This window comes from Gorilla gorilla, chromosome 11, assembly GCF_029281585.2.
Source record: "Gorilla gorilla gorilla isolate KB3781 chromosome 11, NHGRI_mGorGor1-v2.1_pri, whole genome shotgun sequence".
NCBI lineage: Eukaryota > Metazoa > Chordata > Mammalia > Primates > Hominidae > Gorilla > Gorilla gorilla.
Window position 1 is genome coordinate 69967582 of NC_073235.2, and position 17873 is coordinate 69985454.

At 35.9% G+C, this 17873-nt stretch overlaps 1 protein-coding gene across 5 annotated transcripts in view; it reads left to right on the forward strand.

The window, feature by feature from the left end:
* Positions 1-17873, forward strand: part of B3GALT1 (beta-1,3-galactosyltransferase 1) — a 588653-nt gene that overhangs the window by 201244 nt on the left and 369536 nt on the right. For all 5 annotated transcript variants that reach the window (XM_055380260.2, XM_063694963.1, XM_055380261.2 and 2 more), the window contains exon 2: positions 5463-5563. The gene's annotated coding sequence lies outside the window, so the exon portion shown is untranslated. The remainder of the gene's footprint in view (positions 1-5462; positions 5564-17873) is intronic.

Consider the following 17873-nt stretch of genomic DNA (forward strand, 5'->3'; position numbering starts at 1 on the left):
TGGCAAATGTTTCCTATTCAGATCTTTAAAAGGTGCTTAACTCTCAGCTAATCTCTTCAGGATCAGAAAAAGAACTAGAAAGGGAAGGGGATTCTCTACAGAATGTACACTTCCCTCACGAGAGACAGCTTTGCCGTGGCCATTTCAAAATATGTCCAAGAAATATATTTCAGGGTAAAATAATTTCCTTCAGGGCCTACAGTCTGTCATGTGATGCTAGACTAGAGTGAGTTAGAATTCGGTATCTTACAGCTGTAAAGATACTATTACATTTTGTCATTCTCAAGATCTCTGTTTCAATGCTAATGCTGGTCAGTTGTGCCTGAATTCCAAAGGGAAGAGAGTATAGTAAGGCATGTCCAACCCCCACTTCCCATCATGGCCTGAACAAGTTTTTCAGGTTTACTTTGGAATCCTCTTGGCCAAGAGGAGGGATCCATTCAGTTAGATGGAGGGCTTAGAAATTTATTTTTGGTTTACATGCATATATATTATTTCATTAAATATCAAAATATAATGCTATTAATGTGTACATTTTATGGGTGAGAAAATTCTGCCTGAACCACCCACATGGCAAGTTTTGAAAAAAAGATTATTTGAATGAAAAACAGGACAAAACCAAGTGTGTAAGCATTTAATGAGGTCTTCTGTAACTAACAATCAGGATAGTATCTTAATTAGATTAGATGGAACAACTGGTTTGCTATCCCAAAGTCAGATGTTCAGTCAATATTTATGGAACGTGTCCTAGTCATTCTCACTTCATCTGGGAAATTGAGTGTCCAGGCTACATATTTCATAGTGCTATGTATATAGTTGTCATAGCACTTGACAAATGGCATTAAGTTATCTTGTATGTGTTTATGTCTCCTTTGACTTCAATGGCTAAGCTACGAAGTTAATTTAGAGGAATGGCCATGTGTCCTTAGTATTTTGCATGAAGACTGCCACATCCTAGGAGCTAAATATATGCTTTTGAATTAATCTAAACTATGCATATGCATTAAAGATAATCCATAAATTTGAACCTCTGGAAAAATTTACTCCCAAGTCACTAGTTCCAAAGATTTCACTTCTGTTTTCAAAATGTTCAGTGCCATTAGTTAGATTTTAGTGTCAATAGATGCATTAAGTTATAGCTGCTTAAAATTTACTCTCAGGACACAGAGGAAAGGCTTGTCTTAGCATTAGATACAAGCCCTACAGACTGAAGGTCGTGATATCTTTGGGCATTACTGGAGAAGAAAGCCATGGCCATGAAAAACCATTAGAAATCATCTAGAATTCTGTACCACAATTATGTATCTAATGGATTGAAATTTGAGAAAGTCTTAAGTGCAAATATTTATGAGATTCTTCAGGCCGGACGTGGTGGCTCACACCTGTAATCTCAGCACTTTGGAGGCCAAGGCAGGTGGATCACAAGGTCAAGAGATCAAGACCATCCTGGCCAACATGGTGAAACCCCAACTCTACTAAAAATACAAAAATTAGCTGGGTGTGGTGGCGCATGCCTATAGTCCCAGCTACTCAGGAGCCTGAGGCAGGTGAATTGCTGGAACCCAGGAGGCAGAAGTTGCAGTTAGCCGAGATCGTGCCACTGCACTCCAGCCTGGTGACAGAGTGAGACTCTGTCTCAAAAAAAAAAAAAAAAAAGAAAAGAAAAGATTCTTTATATCTCACAAACTAAATACCACATTTCCTTTAAAGTACCGTATTTAGGCCGGGCACAGTGGCTCATGCCTGCCCAGCGCTTTGGGAGGCTGAGGTGGGCGGATCACTAGGTCAAGAGATCAAGACCATCCTGGCCAACATGTTGAAACCCAGTCTCTACTAAAAATACAAAAACTAGCTGGGTGTTGTGGCGCACGCCTGTAGTCCCAGCTACTCAGGAGGCTGAGGCAGGAGAATCACTTGAAGCCAGGAGGCGAAGGTTGCAGTGAGCCGGGATCACACCACTGCACTCCAGCCTGGTGAAAGAGTGAGAAAAAATTTTAAAAATTTTTAAAAAGTACCATATTTATGAGAAAGTAAATATGAAAGAATGACCAGGAAATACAGAGAACTGATACTCACATTGGCCAAAAGAAAGAATAGAAAGTGAAAATATTAAGGTGGGATTGGGAGAGTAGAAATTGGAGAAGTAGAAGGAAAAATCACACAAGAATGTTGGGAAAATGTTCTGTTGTGTTAACTCCTTTAATTATCAACCATTTGGCTGTAGAATAAAAAATAAAACAGGAGATTTAAAAATGTTTATATTTTTGTTAAAATATGTACTTTTAAAAAATATTAAATATGTGAGATGTATACAAACAGGAACTATAATTCCTCATCAGTAATAAAAGATTTCTTTTGAATTTATCACTGACCAGAGTGAGAAAGTAATGAAACTGTCATTGTAGAGTTAGGATTCAAATCTGACCATGTTTTCTGAGGGTGTAAAGTGGCTCATCTATTTGAATTAGTTGTTTCAAGTCCCACTTACTTTGTTCAGAAGGCCACTTTTTGTCCTGCCAGTAGACTGTAGCCCAAACCCTAAATTGTCTGGTCAGAGACTGGGAAGGTAATGTTGTGCATGTTTTGCTGATTAAATATAAAACATTCAACATCCTTTATGGCCTCGGTTTAAAGTAAGCTTCTCATTCCAAAGCGTATTTTTGAACTACCCACTGTTATTAGCATGTTTCCTCTTAGAGTATTCTTTAACAGATATTGGTTTCCTTCTAGACAGTTTCACAAAATAACAATAGGTTAGCCTTCCTTAGAAGGCTTAAAAATCCAATAACTCTTTATATGGTTCATATTTGATTTATTTTTCTCATGTTAATAATATTCTTTTATCTGTTTAATCTTATGACTTCTCTCATTTTGGAGAGATTTTGAACAAATTGGTTGGGAAACCAAAAAAGAAACAAGAGGATTTTTTAATACTAGTTAGGCTATAAAATATTTTCATGTGCTTTAAAAATGGGATTGCCCACAGAAGGACTTCATTTTAAAGTGTGAGTTTGGTAGTAGTGAGGGGGATATATGTATCTGAAAGCATTTTATGTTGGAAAACGGGTCTGTTCGTGGTTATACTTTGTTTGTATATCAAATACTGCACCTGTCACAAGCTTGGATTTATCGTGAGTATGCATAATGCTTGCTGTTGGGAAAGCCTGCAAATCCCCTATTGGCAGCAGAGTGACCAGAAGTAGACGCACCTGTCTTCCCAGCTGGGACTTGCTCATGGAAAAGAAGGTCATTTAACACCATGTTATTCATGTGGACAGCTGTATATGTAAAATGCCTTAGGACATAAACGACCTAAATTCTGTTTAAAAAAAAGGTCTTCAATGGCCAAATGAAATTTGACTTTGAAAAGTATTTTAATGTTTTGATTCATTAGATTTGGAGCATATATAGGGTTGGTTTAATAGAAAAACATTATTTGTTTTGCTTTGGTCTAAGCACTCTATCAGCTTTTAATGACTCAGCAAACACCAATATTTTCAGCGCACATTGGCTTAGGGTTTAGTATAAAGTAGTTCATTCTGTTTTGGTGCAACTCTTGGTTAAAATATAGGCCTTCTCCCAATGCTACAGTGATAATTCTTTGTTTTTGTCTACTTTAATTGTCTATTTTCCCCCAACAGACTCTAATGTCTGTGAGAATAAGGGCTATGTCTATGTTGCTAACCATTATTTTTTCTAGCACACTGCCATTGTATTAATTCTGGGTATATTTGTGCTTAGTAAATCTTTCTCAAGTGGATAAATGAATGAAGGAATAAAGAATTGGTTTTCACTGTACAGTTCATCTTAAAGACTCTGTCACTCAAAATCATACCAAAACTCGAGAAGCCTCAGTCCTATTGTTTGTCTGTTTGTTTTTTAATTTAAGTACAAGTTTAGTTATAATAAAGTATACAGATTTTAAGGTCACAGTTCCATGAATTTTGTCAAGTGTATACACCCATGTAACCATTATCCAATCAAGATAGAGAATTTTTTCATTATTCCAGAAAGTTCCCTCTTGCTACATTTCTGTCAATTCCTCACAGCCACCGTTCTGATGATCATTATAGCTTATTTTTGCCTTTTCTAGAACTTCATATAAATGTAACTATATAGTATGCACTTTTTTGTGTCAGGCTTGTTTCATGCAACTTTAAGATTTTTCGATTTATCCATAGATATTTAATTGAATTCATGGGAATCAGGAACTTAGCCATGTTAAAAATAAGATTAATAATGAAGGACTATGATATTACAAAAAAAAAAATACTTTGTGTCTCCTTGGAGGATTTATTGATGACATTTTCCCCAATCTACAACTATGTGCTTTTAAGAATTCTAAAAATATACAGAATGATTGTTAGAAGTAGAGTTCAGAGGTGCCATCAAACTAACGTCATTGTACTGTGAACTTCCATAGGCAGATCATTTGATAAACCAAGCAGATCAAGAGGGGCACATTTTAGAGCAGGTAACTCAGCCCGGGCTTTCTGACTTCTCCAGTGTTATACATCACTACACCATTGGCGTCCTTTTTCCACAACACACTTCTGTAGATAATGACCTATGCATAACAGTTAGTAAAGGTTAAGGAAAGGCTCCAAAATTAGGTGTTCCACTGAACGTCTTCTTTAAAATAGATTTTTCAGTAACAGATAACAGGGGTGTAGAGGTGTTTGGGTTGAATTGCAACAAGGTTTACAAAGAAACAGTCAGTTTGCAGGCAGTGGAAAGAAGCTTGCCAAGTAAAGCCTGTAGAAAATGGCTTCATTGAATTAGAACAGTCTGTGATCAACTGCCAAAGCCAGCTTATTTTCCTTGCGAGTTCCAGAAAAGAATGCCTGAGACTTTTTGTTGTTGGAAGGCTATCTTATAGAACATGCTGGCAGAACACACTTTTTCACTGGCTCACGTCAGTATTATTATAGACTTGATGGGGTACTTTGGGATTTGGTAGGGATTTTTACATTAGAAAAAATTAGGCATAGGAGATTAGGAACCAAATGTGTTAGTTTATCATAGCAGAGTAAAGCAACAAGACAGTATTAAGGAAGCCACAGACAAGACTGTTTAGAACTAACAATATTCTACTTCTCTTGTGGAAATACTTGCTATTATAAGCGAGACCGCAGAATAAAATTAATGTCTAGGGAAAGTAAGCAAATAATTGTGGAAAATTGTTAAAATGACTTTATAACCAGTAAAGACATCGTTTATTCAAAGACAGATATGTCTTTGAATAAACGGATAAGGAGGAGATTATAATGATATAAAGGGAGAAAATTCCTTTTCAAATTAAGTGTTCTTCAAGTGCTGATTGTTTTGTGCAGAATAATTTGATGTAAGATATGTGGAAATTCTATGAACTGGTAAAAAGAGAATCTGAACAACTTGAAACAAAGTGCTAATGTCAGCTGAAGTGCCTCCAAAGTTACTCATATATTTTTCTTTCCTTTTAGACCCATTAGAAACGCTTCAAGAGCTGCTCAGTCCAGGAGTGGAGGGATTTTGTGAAGACACAGATGCTCCGTAAAAGGAGTGCAGAAATTTTCATCATAGGGTAATAGCCGATTCCTATTTTTGATTTGATAGTCTTTGAATATTTACAAAGCTGTGATATAAAAATAGACGATATTATTCAAAATGTTAAGTATGCTCTGAATTTGCTTATAGCTTTGTAGTATTTCATGCTTTATACCTTTCATGTGAAATATGATCAGAAATAATTCCTCACCAAATATTGTCTTCACATTTGGAGTAGGATAATATGTAGAAACAAGAGTAATTGCAAAGCATCAGTCTGACCACTTTGGAATAGAAGCACCATTAGCAGAGATTGCAAGGTGTTTTGTCAGGCTTCTTGCCATGACACACATGGAAAATGGTAATATTCCTAGGATACACTGTGAGGGGGCTGCTCACAAGCAGAGATGACTGGCACTGCTGAGCAGCTCCAGGGCTGAAGCCTTGGCATCTTATTAGCACATCTGTAAACCCTTGTGTTGGGGAGCTGTGCTGCTGAGCAATACAACCTTTCCTTTTGGAAAGCCCTACAGTGTCTGCTGCTTTTTATGCATGTCTATGATTGAAATCTGGACTTAGAGGAGTTTTTCTTAGGAAAAAATTAAGACATTGGGTTCTAGATTTTCAGTGGAAGTTAATTTTACCTAAAGATTGACCAGTATTCCTGATCTTGTGTCAAGAAACTTGAACTTGGAATCTTCCTTTTTCTTCTCCGTTAACAAAATGATAAAGAAGCTCTTCCTTAGAGGATCCAGGGGCGCATCTCAATTCTGGCAGGATCCCTTGTTTTCTTAGGGTTCTGGAGAAATTTACACAAGACAAAATTTTGCCCCCAGGGTAATGAGAACTCCCCATAATCTGAGGTAGGTGTGTACTTTTAGGCCTCACTTCAATATTTGGACTAGGCCGGGTAACTCCTGATTCTGCTGTGTTAGTAGTCATTCAAAAAATGTTTAAGTGCTCAGCAGGTTCTGCACCTGACTCAAAGCCAGACTGAATATTGAAGAATTGTAGGTTTCAGGCTAATGGGGCCTGAACACTCTGTGGTATTTCTTCTGTACCTTATTCCAATATCATCACAGGTACCACCTCGGGAATAAGAAGTAACAACTGGGAAACCAGGGGTATCACCATAAAAGACTGCAGTTACAGTTCTAGAAGTTGTCTCATCTGACCAGAATTGTAGTCTTTGTTTGGTTTGGTTTAATTTTAACAACTTCTGTGTCTTTGGTTTTACTTTTGCTTTTTTTTTTTTTTTCATTAACAGACTTTTTAAAGAGTAGTTTTATGGGCTGGGTGCAGTGGCTCACGCCTGTAATCCCAGCACTTTGGGAGGCCAAGGCGGGCAGATCACGAGGTCAGGAGATTGAGACCATCCTGGCTAACATGGTGAAACCCTGTCTCTACTAAAAATACAAAAAAATTACCCAGGCGTGGTGGCGGGTGTCTGTGGTCTCAGCTACTCGGGAGGCTGAGGCAGGAGAATGGCATGTACCCAGGAGGCGGAGCTTGCAGTGAGCCAAGATCACACCACTGCACTCCAGCCTGGGTGACAGAGCAAGACTCCATCTCAAAAAAAAAAAAAAGTGATTTTATGTTTTCAGAAAAATTAATTGGAAAGTACACAGAGAGCCTCCACATAATCTTCTCGCTCAATCCACACTCAGTTTTCACTATTATTAACCTCTTGTATTAACATGGTACATTTGTTACAAGTGATGACTCAGTATTGCTAGAGCCTTATAAACTAAAGTCCATAGTTGCATAAGGTTTCAGTCTTTGTATTGGATATTTCGTGGGTTTTGACACACATATAATGACAAATTTCCATCACTGCTGTATCACACAGAATAGCTTCGCCGCTCTAAAAATCCCACATCTTCCTCTGATTCCCTCTTCTCTCCCTCCACTGAAACCTGGCAATCTCTGATCTTTTTACTCCCTCCATAGTTTGACCTTTTCCAGAATGACATATAGTTGGAATAATGCAGTATGTAGCCTTTTTAGTTTGGCTTCTTTTACAAAGCAGTATGCTTTTAAGGTTCATCTATGTTTTTCTGTGGCTTAATAGCTCATTTCTTTTTATCACTGAATAATATTTTATTGGACGGATGTACCATAGTTTACCCATTTACCTAATGAAGGATATCTTGATTGTTTCCAAATTGGGAATTACTTTTTTAAGTCACTGTAAATATTTGTTTGCAGATTTTTGTGTGGACAGAAGTTTTCAACTCATTTAGGTATATACAAAGGAGTGTTATGACTGGATCAAGTGGTAAGAAAGTGTAGTTTTATAAGGAACTGCCAAACTGGATTTCAAAGTAGCTGTAACATTTTGCATTCCCACCAGCACTGAAAGAACCTTCCTATTGCTTCACATTTTTACAAGCGTTTGGTTTTGTCAATGCTTAGAGTTTTAGCAATGCTAATAAGTATGTTGTGGTTTTTCATGGTCTCATGTTCTAACATAATAAACTGTAAAAGAGAGTGTGACTGCCCAAAAGACTCTGAATTCTTAGCTACTATGAATTTTTTCAGTACGCACTTTGTAATAACAGTGATCAAGAATCTGAGGTTTTCCCTGACAGCACCAAGATTAGTGTGTGTTATATCCAAGTGTGTGTATTTAGAGATGTGTGTGTGTGTGTGTACCTAGTATTCTCTGTTATAGAAAGAGGTCATAATAGGCAAAGACTCTTTTAATAATACACCATTGAAATAAAAATATGCAGAAGATATAAAAGATTCTGGCTTGTTTAAATATGCATATTCTATAGATCTTGATATTAAAATAGGCCATGTTTGATGCTGTTCAAAGTTAGCTTTCTGGCATGAACTACAGTGTTATATATGAGCCACATCAAATTAGGCCGTCTCAATTTTTGTATTCAGTTAAATTTGACCATGCAGATATACTCAAGAAAAGAGATTCTTCATGAGCCTTTCACATTATAGTCATTTTTCTGTATGTTTGATGCATGCTTTAGATTTGGTTATATTATTTTGTAAACCTTTCTGATGATACCAACTTCACTGGTAGAGGGCTACTTTCTCCAGTGTAAGGACCACTCCTCTAATATTTCCATTTTCAAATATATCAGAATGCCTGACACATTTATTTTGTGAATATATACAAAGCCCTATATCAGTTACTATAGAAATATTTTAACAAAGTTCCAAAGATACCAGACAAGCTTTATAATTTAAGAAAAAAATAGGTAAACCATTTCAAGCCATGCAAGTAATTTTGTGTAATGATCAAAACTAACTTCATAGAGTATGGATCTGGTTAAAAATTAAACAACTAACATTCTTATGCAGTTTTTATATGCAAAAGAGAGTCTCAACAGTGACAGAAATGCAAAGATAAAAATAGACATGTTCTCTATTTTCTATAAAAGATGGACTCCAGTGCAGGAGGGTTGGGTGGGGAAAGAAGTAGGATGATAAGAAGTGTGTTGGCATTGGAAGTACCTTAAATCTATGCTGCAAATTTGCTGATGACATGGTATATGGAATGCTGGATTTTCAAACGTTAGTATACAGAAGAGTTTCTTTGGATCCTTGTTTAAATTTCATTTTCCTAGACTTCAGAACTAAATATCTGATTAATTTTGTAGTCCATGATTCTCCACTTTTATCAGGCTCCTCATATTGTTGTATTACTGGTGATCTATAGGCTACACTTTTCAGAAACTGATATGTACCAGTTACAATTTTTATCCCTTCAGTGTGGTTTATGTTAGAAGTACTCCTGAGACAGAGTAATAGGGAGATCTGGGCTAAATATAGGAAACCAAGAGAATACGCCAACAAGATTGAGTAACTTTATGGCCCATTATAGTTGTATACTTGATTGCAGATTGTCCTAAGAGTCTGAAAATTAGAAAACAAAGTCATTGGAGAGACTAGCAAAAAATTGTGTCTAAGATTACAGCATTTTTAAAAAAGAATGAAGTGTATAATTTTAAAATATTTAATAAATAGATCAAATGCAATACAGTCGCATCTATATTCAATGAATTGTTTATATAAAAGATATCAGTTATGGGCGACAGAGTGAGACTCCTCTCAAAAAAAAAAAGGTATCAGTTATGATACTTATATTTTAGGAAAAAAAATAAATACCTAAGAAGTCCAAAATAGGAAAATGATGAAGTTAGTTAGTACCCTCATTCCAATGGAATGTTATTTTCACTGTTTTAAAATATGACAACATGTAAGAAGTATCTAAAATAAAACTATGTCAAAGAAAAATGAGACTCTATAACTGTATGTTTGATATGATTATATCTACCTAAAATAGCATATGTGGTGAAATTTCAGGTAGTTTTAATTCTAAAATTTTCCTAGATATTTTAGGGTACTCACAAAATCAAATGTTAGGTTTTAAAATCTAGATGAGGCAAATTAATAATCACAAGCTTTAGTCATACGTTTTTAATTTTAAAGTAAATAATTTTAAAGTTGAAAGGTGTTTTGAGATTTCTCTACTTAATGAGCCCATGGTAAACTCTGTAAAGCAGTGATACCCATATGTGGCAAATTATCAGAATCATTTGGGAGACATTTTGAAAACATAGATTTCTTACAAAAGCTAGACAAGTAGTTCAATTTCTTCAGAACTGACTTGGGGCCCTGGTATCTGATTTCTTTAAATGTTGTACCATTGGCTTTACTGATAAGGGAAAGATGACAACCACTGCTGTGAGGTAGACAATTTCTGTCTTCAGGAATTTCTGTAATGTATGTGTATATGACAAAAACAAAAAGATAAGGTAAAATGTTGTCAAATTCTAAACTGTTTAATGTTTGTGACACAGTGAAGTACAGCAAAAATTCAGAGTAGAGAAAGCCTAAATAAGGAGGATTATTTGGGAGGGCCTTCTAGAACAATAATCTCATAAGCATTGGTGGCAGATGTAGGAATGCAGAAACCAAAAGCTTCATCATCATTTAACAACCTTCACGTTGATGGGAAGTGATGAGAAAGTGAAACTTTGATACACTTAGAGAAGGCAGTGAAGAAGAGGTGCCATTTTGCTTTTTTCTCCAGCTTGCTTGCTTCCTTTTTTTTTTTTTTTTTTTTTGTGATGGAATTTTGCTCTTGGTGTCCAGGCTGGAGTGCAATGTCACAATCTCGGCTCACCGCAACCTCTGCCTCCTAGGTTCAAGTGATTCTCCTGCCTCAGCCTCCCGAGTAGCTGGGATTACAGGCATGCACCACCACGCCAGGGTAATTTTGTATTTTTAGTAGAGACAGGGTTTCTCCATGTTGGTCAGGCTGGTCTCGAACTCCCAGCCTCAGGTGATCTGCCCACCTCGGCCTTCCAAAGTGCTGGGATTACAGGCGTGAGCCACCGTGCCCGGCTTCGCCAGCTTTCTTACCAATCAAAAGTATAAGCCCTATACCCCTTCCCCAGAGTCCCAGATCTGTTCCTAGGCTTTTCCTTCCAGGTTTTATCCTAGCTTTGAGGCAAGGGATGCCTTCAGGGAAAAGATGGTGCTTAGAATTTTGGGATGGGAAGGCCTATGTAATCCATAAATCAATGTTTCGTATGGTGAAGGGAATGAAGGTGAGGAAAGGCACCTCAGAATATTTGTGGAAGACAAAACATTTATTATTAATGTTTATTAAAAGGAATTATGGCTTTTAAAAGGCATAGAATCAATCACAGAGCAAGTTAAACTCGAGCCTTTAAATATAGGTACAATTTGCTTTTCCAGAACATGAAAGTAAAAGAAAGAAACATTTCAGTCATGGGACCACATGTACCTGAGTAAATCGGCCAAGTGTCTTTCTTCTGTGGTCTCGATTTCTTTTTTAGTACAAATGTTGTTTAAGCTTTTATTCTTCCAGTGCATTTGCCTAAACTGACAGTAAATTATTTTTATCACACATAGGACCTAGGACTAGGAGGTCAACTATTTCTTAAATGAAAAAGTCAATACCAGCTTGGCTAAAGTTGACTGGGGAGTGGGTGCCTATGAGGCTGGATGTGATTGGTAGTCATACTGAGCAAGGCCTTAAGTTCCAGAATAAGGAATTTTGACTTGGCCTTACAGTGAAGGTTTCTGAGAAGGTTAATGAGAAGATAAATTTAGGCTTTGAAGAGGAAAATCAGCCAACAGTAAAGGAGATGGATTAAAGAGAAGAGTAGAAAGAAATGTAATTAGCATGCTAATTGGCTAATTACCGTTAGAAGAAACTTAGACTAGGCTGTTGGCAGTGAAAAGAGAAAGAAGGTAGTGGATATTATAAGGAAGTTTTTAAACTCAATTAGGGTAATAGTCATTGATTACCTTCAAAGCGCCAGTCACTGTTCTAGGCCTTTGTGACATCAGTGAACAAAATAAAGCATATTCTATCAGGGTGTTACGGACTGAAGTTTTGTATCCCCTTCAAAATTCTTGTGTTGAAATCCTAACTCTCAGTGTGATGGTATTAAGAGGTGAAGCCTTTGGGAGGTAATGAAGTCATGAAGGTAGAACCCTCAGGAATGGGATTAGTGCCTTTATATGAAGAGGCCAAAGAGCCAGTTCCCTCTCTTTCTACCACATGAGGATATGATGAAACATTGACACTCTGTAACCCTGAAGAAGGCTCTCACCAGAACCCAACCATGCTGGCACCCTGATTTCAAACTTCCAGCCTCCAGCACTATAGAAGTACATTTCTCCTTGCGATAGTTAAATGATGAGTTCATGGGTGCAGCACACCAACATGGCACATGTATACTTATGTAACAAACCTGCACGTTGTGCACATGTACCCTAAAACTTTAATAAAAAAAAGGTACATTTCTGTTGCTTATAGGCCATCTTTTAAATGATATTTTGTTATAATAGCTGGAACTAAGAAAATGGTAAACGAAAAGAGCAATATCTAATAAAGAGAATTAAGAATGTATAATGTGAATTTAGAAATGTTGTACAAAAATACAGAGTTGAGCAGAGGAAGGGAAATGAGGGGGGATGGGCAACGGTTACAGTATTAAATATGATGGTTGGAAGAGGCTTCATGAAGCAGGAGGTATCTGAGCAAATATCTGAAAAAAGTGAATGAGCTAGTATCCTAAGGGAGAGTATTCCAGACAGAAGGAAAAGGAAGTGCCAAAACTCCAAAGTGGGAATATGCCAAGGGTGTCTCAGCAAAAGCCACATTTTAAATTTTAAATCAATCTTTAAGCAAGATGCTCAATTGTACCGATCACCAACTACTAAAATAGAGGATTTTTTCCTGGGAAAGGATGTTCCTTCTTAGAAGTTCTGCTTCAGGCTGGATTGAATTGGGACAAAAGAGATAAAAAGAAGAGTTATTAAGGAGTCAGCCTTGGGCCATGCCCATAGCTAAAGAACCTAAGGGAGATTGGAGAAGTCAGCAAAACCAGGATTGTGCCTGTCCTTGAAACTATATGAAGAAGGCTTGGCTAAGAAAAGGAGACTCTGAGGTGACAAATGCAACAAAAAGATTACGAAGAAGAAAGACTGGAGAAACAAGAACCCGGGGCTTACAGAGGCCATTGATGACCTTAGAGAGAGGCCATTGATGGAAAGCACAGGATTCCCAAGTACCCAACAGCTCATGTTTTCTATACTAGATACAGTGAAAAATCTGTACTTTTAAGAATTAGTAGTATACTAACCAAGGAGTATATGAGTTTTCAACTACCTGTTAAATATTAACAATGTTTTGAAATCTGTCTTTGGTTAAAAAAAAGTGCCAACAAGTTTGAAAGCCTAAAGTTAAATGTGTTAGGCTTCATACTTAAGGTGTGTGCAACTTCTGTTACGTTTTGCTCTTACCATCTGCTCTGATTTTATAACAAAGCCCAGTACTGACATGTTGAAGAACTGAGGTCTACACATGCTTTGGCAAAGTGATGTTGCAGGATTGCTCAATTTACAGAAATTTCCTGGCCTGAAGTACGGCTTTTGTCAGGTCATCACCAAAGCTTGTGCTTTATTAACGTATCAAGGCTTTTTATAGGACACGTTGATTTTTTTCATTCAAAAACCTGGAAGAAACACATGGTTATAAGATTAAGAATGGAGCCTGTCAATTGAGAGTCTCTTCAACAACTCCTTCTTGGATTTTTTTAAGTTCGTAAGAATTAAAACATAGCAATAAGTAATAATTCAGTATACTTCTAATAGAATGTTAATAAAAAGGTATGCAAAAATCAGGGATTTATGAAATTGGCACAGTAAGCTTTGTTTCCTGCTTTCTCTGCCATGACCTAAAATTCATTTTTTAAAATATCTTTCTATGTTATGTAGCAAGCATACCAGAAAAAGTACTTTGAAAGAAGTAGGAGATCAGACATTTAAAGAATGGGAACAGATCTTAATGTAAGAAAAGAGGCGGGCTTGTTATTCTGGGAAACAAATTGAGAAAGTGTATTAAAGTTGATGTGATAGATGGTAGGAGTCATCTGGAATTTCAGGATTAGTTATATGGGACTTTCTGAAAAAGATTCAATTCATATTCCAAGTCAATTCTTTGCCCCCATTCCCTTTCTTCTTGCAGATCCCCATCATGCTGCCCCTATTAAAAACCACTGTCAAGAAAGGACCCACTCTCAGTCTTTTATAACTTCCTAACTTCATATGAATTTAAATCAGTGTGTTACTTCTCCGAAGAGTGTTTACATTTTCAACAGGAAAAGAGGCTGGTATCTCCATTTAAAATAATTACAAAAACGGCCTGCTTGGTCTTTATGTAAGACCTGGGGAGTTTTGTTGGTCGTTTTTTGAGTTGGTGGTTACACTTTTATATTTATTTTTGCTTCCATTTTATATTAAAAGAATTCTGTAGTTCCTGTAATTGCTACATGATGAGATTCTCATTGCTTTTAATTAACCTGCTTTTTTCTTTCTCAACTCCACAATTAACTTGGCTAAATTTGTTAGTAAGTGAAAAATTCTGACTGCGTTAGTTGCATGTGGATTTTACTGTCTACTATTTGATACTTACATCATTATGTTTTACATGAAACAAATCTTAAAATCAGGTCTAGATTTTATATTCTGTGATAAAAATCACCACATTTTCCCCTAAGGCATTGCCCCAGAAATGTTTTTTTTTTTTAAAAGATAGCACTATTGGTTTTATTTCTTGGAAGGGAAAAAATGTCGGTCAGCGTAGTAAGATAGTGATCCAGTTTATTTGGTATTATGAGACTCAAGGATTTAGCAGTAAAATGAAATCTTTGTTAAAGAAAAAATGAGCATATCATATTAAGAGGAAGAGAATTGAATTTCTATATTTGATGGCAAATCTGGCAACACTAGAAGTGGTTACCTAAAATTAAAAGCCTTTTACAAACTTTTTATTTCAACTAGTCACTGTAATTGCATAAAAACCAGAATTCTTAATTTTTATCAGCACAGAAATATGCATGGATTTTTTCCCCCTTTCACCGTCCCCACCAAATCCATAAGATGTATGCTTGATACAAGCAGAGTTAGAGAGAACGTAACACTTAGGAAACACCTCAATGCCCTACATTAAAGACAAAATAAATTACAGTTCTTCCTTTCCCCAGTAAAGAGCAACAAAATAACAATGTAGGTAGAGGAAATAAGTGAGCCAACTGAGAGTATGTGGCTGGGCTGGAATCTGGAGATACCACAGTTAAATTAACTTGATTTTCCTTTCTACTACTAGAAGTTTAAATAAAATACTGGCAGGTCGGGGGTGGTGTGTGTATATGTGTCCTGTGTGCGTGTGTGTTTGTGCATGCGAGAGAGACAGTCCAAGAGAGATAAAATGGCCTTTGTTCCTTTGGAAACATCATTTCACCTTCTTGGTTCTGAATTTTTCTGAGAAAAATATCCAGTTAATGTCACGATATCCTCACAGGAACAATTTAATAGTCCCTGGTAAAAGCCTATAAGGACTCTCAGGATAGAAGATGCAGTTTTGCAAAGGAGTTCTCAACCTCTGTCAATCTTAATTGAACAAATTGAAAACCAGATGGGCTTATTTATCGAGACATAGGTCCCAAAAGGCAAGAAAATTTACTTAGAAATTATTAAAATGCTAGTCAAATAATGACCAGACAATTACAGGTTGATATTCTTCAGTGGCACTTCTTCTAAAACATGGGTTCAATGTGACCAGTTTTATATCACCACTTTAAATGATAACTAACGAGAAAAAAAATTGTGTGGGGGTGTCATTGAAATGACCTTTGCAGCAAATTCTCTTCCTTTGTATTTGTTCTATGAATCGGAGGACTGGAGTTGGCACTCCTCTCAGTTTGGCCATATCCAGATTTTCTGGTTAAGTTCTTCCCTAGAGTAACCGCAGATAGATAAGAGGCTCTGTGCTACACAAGGATCTCAGATAGAACTTGACTTATAAGGAAAAAAATAAAAACTGCACATATTGTGCTCATTATTAAGGCAGGAGTGTTTGCCTATTGCTATATTTTTATGAGCATCAATAAGTCTTTAACGATGAATATTACTAATCATCTTTTGGCTAATGTTATTGAGACTTTCAATTCATGTGCTAAATTACTTACTCCTGGGATAAGAGTAGAAAAATCTTTGGAAGAATGATTCATGGGAAGAAGTTGGTACCAATGAGGTAATTAATTATTGGTTATTTAATAACCTTTGATTGTTAGAACCATAATCCTTTACTGATAGCAAGTCTACCATACTATCTGGGATAGTGAGACCATTAACTATAAATTGGATAATTTGGATTTTTTTTCATTGGTTTGCTGTTAAATTCCTAGAGTAGAACAATAGAGAACCCATTTAAAATAGACATTTAATGAATCAATGAGACAACCAACTTCAGGATGTATTTTAATAAATTAAAATACAGCCATAATAAAAATGACTATTCTTTTAACTAACCATATAAGATGTTGTGTGGTAGAAGTAAATGGAAATGGACTTTGAATTCACAAATCCAGAAAACTCTTTAAAGTGGGTATGTTGAACTCCTAATTGATTTTTATTAGTATGATTGGGGCAAAATTTGTTTTTTTTCTTTCTGATTGTGTATTATTAAATAGCAAATGAAAGCAAATAAAAAATGTGTATTAACTCAATATTTAAAAATATATTAATATCACTTTATAATTTTAAATAATTTGGTAATGTTTTAGCTATAATAATACATAAGATGCTCAATTGCAATTCCTAGTGTTCAAATCTCAAGTTTTCAGTTGCTTCCACTTAAGTTTTTAAATATGCTTTTTAAAAAAATTTCCGATTTTAGTTTGAAGTTTAAACTTAAAAGACAGCAACAAAACCAAGATAAAAACAATACATTTTATTTACAAAACACAAAAAAGATTTTTAACATTATGAAACAATTTGCATGAGACTTCTAGTTGTAATGTAAATATAAAATCAATTCGGTCATTTCCAAATTTTGAAAACTTTTTGCTCCTAAAGGCAGTTCTCAGAAATGTTAATTCACACATCTACAGTGGCAAAAAAAAAAAAAAAAAAGTCAGTGAGGCTGAGCGACCATGGGGCTACTCTTGGAGTAATTAAATACCTTGAACTTTATCTTGAAGTACCTACTTGTTTCTCGGCATTAAGCCTTTAAAGTAGTGTTGAGTTTGAGACAAGTACATGAATGAATTGCATATGACATTTATGGCAAGACTTTGCGTCTCATTTCTGTTTTACACTCTTTAAAGTGTTAATTCATTTCATGTTTTAAGCATATTAGTGAAATAACTGTAAATGAAGTCTTACATAACTTCTACATCCTATTTTTATCTCTTTATAATGGAAATGAAAAATAAAAGACCATGGTGGTTCATTCATTCATTTAACAAATATTCACTGAAAGTTTCCTGAAAGGCACTGGACAAGCTATTAAAAGTTTACATTTTAGTAGGGCAGATATGCATTAAACAAAAAATTTCACCAATCTTTCCATAGTTATAATTATGAGAAATGCGATAAAGAAAAGAACAAGGTAAGATGAGCAAATATAACAGAATGCCTTTTGACCAGCCTCTGACATAGTCAGAGGGGTGACTCCCCAGGAGAAAGATCAGTGAAAGTAAGGGGAATATCCAAAGAAAAGCAACCACAATATTCTAGGGATATATTCACTTGGATGCTTTCTGAAAAAACCTGTAGGACCACAAATGTATAGGATTTTAATTATTACTTGTATTAGTCTGTTCTCACATTGTTAGGAAGAACTACCTGAAACTTATAAAGAAGTTTAATTGCATCACGGTTCCACAGGCTGTACAGGAAGCATAGCTGGGGAGGCCTCAGAAGACTTACAATCGTGGAGGAAGGTGAAGAGGTAGGAGGCACATCTTAAATGGCTGGAACAGGAGAAAGAGAGCAAA